Here is a 6,000-nt window from a genome sequence, read left to right as displayed (position 1 = left end):
TGTGCAAAAGGGCCAGTGTAGACAGCCCAGATTTGTTTTCTGCAAAAAAGCCCCGATCACGAAAATGGCGATCGGGGCTTTTTTGCACAAAAGCGCGTCTAGATTGGCCACGGACGCTTTTCCGCAAAAAGTGCTTTTGCGGAAAAGGGTCCGTGCCAATCTAGATGCTCTGTTCCAAAAATGCTTTTAACGGAAACTTTTCCGTTAAAAACATTGCCGGAAAATCATGCCAATCTAGACGCAGCCAAGATGTACAGGCAGTCCCCGACTTACGTCGGATCCCCACTTACGAACGGGGCTTTCTCGGCCCGAAGCTCGCAGGCAGCGATCCGCCACCTCAACCTCCGGGGCGAGAAAAGCTGCTCCCAGTGCCCCTGGTCTGCTGGAGACCATCTCCAGCAGACCAGGGGCACCGGGAGCGAAGCCACAGCAGTGGCGGGTTCCCGCGCTTCTGAGGCTTTGCCAGAGCAGACCAGGCTTTTGTTGTGGACCCTGGGGCAGAGCAGCTGGGGCGCTGCCGGTTGGTCCCGCAGCGCCGCTCTGGGCACTACTGGACCAACCCGGCAGCACCCCAGCTGCTCTGCCCCGGGCATTCCTGATTCAGCCGCTGCTGGTCAGTTTCAGCAGCGGCTGAATCAGGACGCCTGGGGCAGAGCAGCTGAGGTGCTGCTGGGTTGGTCCAGTAGCGCCGAGGAGCGGCGCTACTGGAGCAACCCAGCAGCACCCCAGCTGCTCTGCCCCAGGCGTCCCCAAATCAGCCGTTTCTGAAACTGACCAGCGCTGACTACAGGAAGCCCGAGGCACAGTTGATCTGCCCCGGGCTTCCTGGAATCAGCGGCTGATCAGTTTCAGCAGCAGCTGACTTGGGGACGCTTGGGGTTCTTAAGTTGAATCTGTATGTAAGTCAGAACTGGCGGTCAGTTTCAGCAGCGGCTGAATCTGGATGCCAGTTCCGACTTACATACAGATTCAACTTAAGAACAAACCTACAGTCCCTATCTTGTACGTAACCCAGGGACTGCCTGTACTCTGTTGGCATCAGTTGCAATTTTCTTGATTTACCCCAATGTGAAAGAATAGAGAATGGGGCTCAAGCTCGATATTTTCTCTTTTCTGTTAAAAAGATCCTGGTTTTAAGGAGACTAAATTTGGGAAATTTGCCAACTCCTCCCCCCCGCCCTTCCATTAATACATATAAATACAGTGTTGTGAGCTGCTTAAACACTGCTCCCGGTTCTTTGTATTCCAAGTTTGAAAGAACCCTGCAAGTCATGTGATATCCTGTCATTAATCAATGATCTAATTCAACATAGTGGGCTTACACAGGACATAACAGATGTGGCTAACACACCCATCATCCTTTCACTGTATGTTCTAGATGGCTCTTGCTGACCAACAGATGGTTTTTTAAATGCTCATTCATGTGGGAAAGTTGCAAAATAAACATTTATGTTGCACCCTTGATATTTGATATGTCCACATGGAACTCCAGGGATGACACATACTCAAGAAAAATATTTATTTCTAAAAAGCTTTCTAACTTTTAACAGTACTTGTTGGCTGCACAACACCAGGAATATAACGATAAGTTCCTGAACAGTACATCTTGCAGCAATTAGTACGATTCTCTAATGCTACTGCTGGATATTTTAAGCTAATCACCTTTTCTTTGTCACCAAAAAATTAATTTCCTGTTGAAGACTTGTTCTTTTAGCCTTACCCTGAAAACAAGCCCCCGTATGCCCAATGCCAGTAATGTGTCATGTGCTTTATTATGTTGCTCTCTCTCTTCTGGCCTCATTATTTGTGTTGGGTGTTGATAGTTGTAGATTCTGGCTTTGCATTGTTTATAGTTGTCATGTTCATACATGTAACTTCGGCTTCTGTTGGCATGACACAATTAGGAGAGATCAGCTGCAGTTGTAGGCTCTGATTCCTCATTGCTCTGAACCTTGTGCAGTCATTTGCATCAGTGAAATGTAGGTACAGAGCACTACTAAATCAAAATGGAAGCGTCTTCCCCCCATTATGGACTGGTGTAAATGACTATACCAGATACAGAGAAATGGAGATTCAAGGTCTTAGGTCTGGATTTGATAATCCTCCTGCAACAAAGCTCAGGAATGTTTGGATCCAGTGGCTTGGTTGGAGACGGTTTCTAATAATTAATAGAATGCAAAGTCTGATTGCGAGTACATGTGTAGATTTACAAGTTAGCAAAATGTCTGACTTGCCCTGCATAATGGGGACTTGTGCACATATACATCTAATATGGCATCATATACAATATTGGTACATGGTTGCATGTGTGTAAGTGCCAGCCTGCAATTGTACTGAAAAGCAAGCCTTTACCATTAACTAACAAACAAACAAACAAACAAAGCCTGTACAATTCTTTACAATGAGAAAGGCAGAGTATGAATTTGCGTGAACACAGCTAGAAAGAACTGATTAAGTTGATAACAGTGAAGCTTTTTCCATTCATTTGCTGTTGTGATAAGTGAGAGATTATACTGCTGCCTGTGGTCTGCAGATCAGTAGAACATACAAAGGAGTCTCATGTCTGTCCATTATCGCAGGCTATTTTTTGATGAGGTCATTATGACTCTATGGCAGACAAATGATATTCCATTGAAAACAAATACAAAAATTCAATGTCAGCATTTCACTCTGTCTAGTATTCAGCTGCAAATTCTAAGGTTGTGGAAGACCTGGGTTTGTCTTTAAAACATGAGTCATATCATCTATTCACAACACTGTTGTGTGTCTTTCCATAAGTCACTTATGCTTACACTGTCAAAAACATCCATTAAATGGTGCTGAACTTGAGATAGCCACAGTCTGCATTTCAGAATCCCTGAAGAAACTCAATTACAGAGGGAGCAAAAAGGACCTCTGCATACTGAGGCTATCCAAAATGGAGGCACCAAAAAATCAGCAGACACTAGAAAATGTCAGCCTTCATCTCTGCATTTGATTCCACATCTGTAAGATGTGGATAAATATTGTTAACTCACTTCCCAGGGGAACTGCAAGATGAGAGTTTTGCATCCTTTGGGATTCTTTGCGCAGAGAGGCTAGGGAAGTGCTCTATTACAGTGTTTCTCAACCAGTGGTACCAGTACCCTTAGGGATACTCGAGAGAAGTCTGGGGGGTACATCAACAACTGAAATTTGGAGAAAACTGAATTTTTGTTTTAAGTTTTACAGTGTTATTATTTTTGTACTTTTTACACCCAAAAATTTCATCACCCACCCAGCTATGATTATGTTGTTTAAACAAATGGGTTGCAATGCTAGAAAGAAAACGTGTGTGTCTGAAAACTGTAGGTACTGGGGGAACATACTTTTTTTTTTTAAGTGGGTACTTTATTAAAAAAAGTTTGAGAAACACTGCTCTATTAGACAATACTAGAAAGTCAATTTCTTAAAAAAAAATCTAAAAGGAATAACATCACTACAGCGTTCTGATAATGAATCTAACTCTCACATTTGACTCTTAACAGGCAAAACTCTCTTTTTTGGTCTGCAGTGTGGATCATAACTGATCTTTTGCTCTCTTTACACATGTCGTTCCAGTTCTGCTCTCACTGCTGCACACAGAAGAACATACTTTTGTAATTCCTCTGAATTTGATCAACCATGACCAGGGGCTGGCTCCGAATGTTTCTTCTGAGGGTGCAAATCCAGTAGTCCGACCAAAAAAAACCAAAACCAAAACCAAAACAAAAAACAAAAAATGTGGTAGTAGGTTCATGGGTACTTCTGTGAACAGCGATGATCAGACCCCAAACTAACACAGGGCCAGTAAGCTAATGAGAGGGTGCATGTATCTTCTGTAGGTTCTCATTTTGTTTCAATACCATCACGAGCCAACATTTCTGCTACAGTACAGGCCTTTGATATAAAATTAGGTATGGCCAATAGTAGGAAGCACCGAAGAAAGCAGGAGAAAAAGCACCTATCCTGAAAATCTGTGCATAAAGCTCAAAACAGCTTAAAATAACACGTAGGGTGTTGATTCCCTTCTATAGATTACCCTAAAATAGACATATAAAATGACACATGGTTTTTCACAGAGTCTAACCAACCAGAAACATCTCCTGTGTAAGATACAATGAAGCTTTCACTAAAGCACTATACATTGCAAATCTCTCTAGGAATGAACTGCTACTTAACATTCTTTCCAGTTCATAATCATTGTAAAAGGTTTAGACAAAGACCACAGCCTTATGGGAGGCTCTGCACTGAAAAGAGCAGACACAAAGACTTGCACTTTATGAGCGTCATAATAGGCAGAATTCCTCCAGTGGGAAGGAGAAAAAAGTTCTTTATAAGGCAAATAAAAAACGGTGCTAGCCAGGTGTTTTGGTTCTGAGGCAATGTTAAAAAAGCTAATAAATAAGAGTGAAATGCTTTAGCTTTTCAATCAGATCTCTTTCTGGATTAATCTGAGAGACCTGGAAAAATAAGCACATTCTCAAGAGTGTTCTAGCATAGATTTTTGTTTGAAGTGTGGCTGAGGCATGTTTACAGAATCGAGTAAGCTCACAATCAAGGTCTGTAACAGATTTCTCTAATATGTTTTTAAACCATGTTGCCTTATCCTCATTCTAAAACAAAGTATTTGACTCCCCCGATCATACTAGCCATACAACCATGTTTAATAAATATGCTTAAATATTATTTAATCTATCTGTGGGTTTTATACAGCCGTCTGTTACTGCAGTATCTGAGCACCTTCCACATAAAATCAACAGCAAAGGCCTACTGGACTTCGTGAAATCTCTGACTCTTCTCCCTTTTTGGTGGTAAAACTTTTCTTGGGTAGAAGTGAGAGGGAGGGGGATTTTGGATATAAGGGGAGTGTAACTTTTTTGCAACTCAAAAGTTAATTCTTTAGAAACACAGAACCTGCCTGATAGGATCAGGCTGTGGTCCATCTAGTTCTATATCAGCTGCCAAGGACCAACAGCAGATACGTCAGAGGAAAGCACAAGAAACATTTTTATAAATAGTTTACTTACAGGGGAAATTTCTTCCTGACACTTTTGTCGGAAGCTGTTTTTATACCTTTCATCACCAGGGACTAGGGCTGGGTATACTTAACCATGCCTCAGTACAGGTGAATGGACTACTAGATGACTTCTTGAGGTCCCCTCCAAGCCTACGTTTCTCTGACTGCATCGTTTTCAAACTTTTGTTTTCAATCCATAGTACAGTTACTTCAAATTTATTATCCATATAAACGTCCAGGTTTTTTTTAGTCCACTGAATTAGTGGCCTCGGCGATATCTTGGGGCAATGAGTTCCATGGTCTAATTTTATGCAATGTTTTTATCAGTGTTGAAATTTGCTGTGTTCTAATGTCACTGAATGGCCACTTGTTCTTGTACGGGTTTCTTATTAAGCAGCAGAAAACTGAAATGTTTCCTGGAAGTGTCACTTTTCTATTTGGTTGTTATAGACTGCATGTATCTCTCATGGGGTACAGCTACTCTCCCAATAACCATGCTTTATTTCGTTCATCACTTGCATGGAATAATGATAGTCATATACACTTAAAGAGATATGGTATTCCTAATAGTGTGCCATTCACATGATCCACCCCAAGGGTGCCATTTCAGGAGGGTAGAGGGAGCAGCAGCTGTGCGCTCCAGGACGAGGCTTATTTTTCATCCTGTTCCCCAGACTATCAGGGAGTGAGGGGAAAGTATTTGCATTCCATGCATTCCTCTCACACCTCGCTCTAGGAGATTTGGGTTAGGAAATGCTAATAAATAAATACCACAAAAGAGTTAATTTAGACCAGTAAAATACCGCTTGGCAGACTGTTGTCATCAATATCAGCCTAGTCTAGGCATATTAATATAGAAACAACATTGTGATTCACAACAGCCATAAGACAAATAAAATGGTAGTGGTCAGAAGCATGTCAACTTTATGAAACGTTTCAACAACTGTCATAGGCCAAATACAAAACTCCTCAGCTGACAGCTG

The sequence above is a fragment of the Pelodiscus sinensis genome, chromosome 2 (assembly GCF_049634645.1).
Source record: "Pelodiscus sinensis isolate JC-2024 chromosome 2, ASM4963464v1, whole genome shotgun sequence".
Taxonomy (NCBI): domain Eukaryota; kingdom Metazoa; phylum Chordata; order Testudines; family Trionychidae; genus Pelodiscus; species Pelodiscus sinensis.
The sequence above is the reverse complement of the archived record's forward strand: the minus strand, read 5'-3'. Positions refer to the sequence as shown.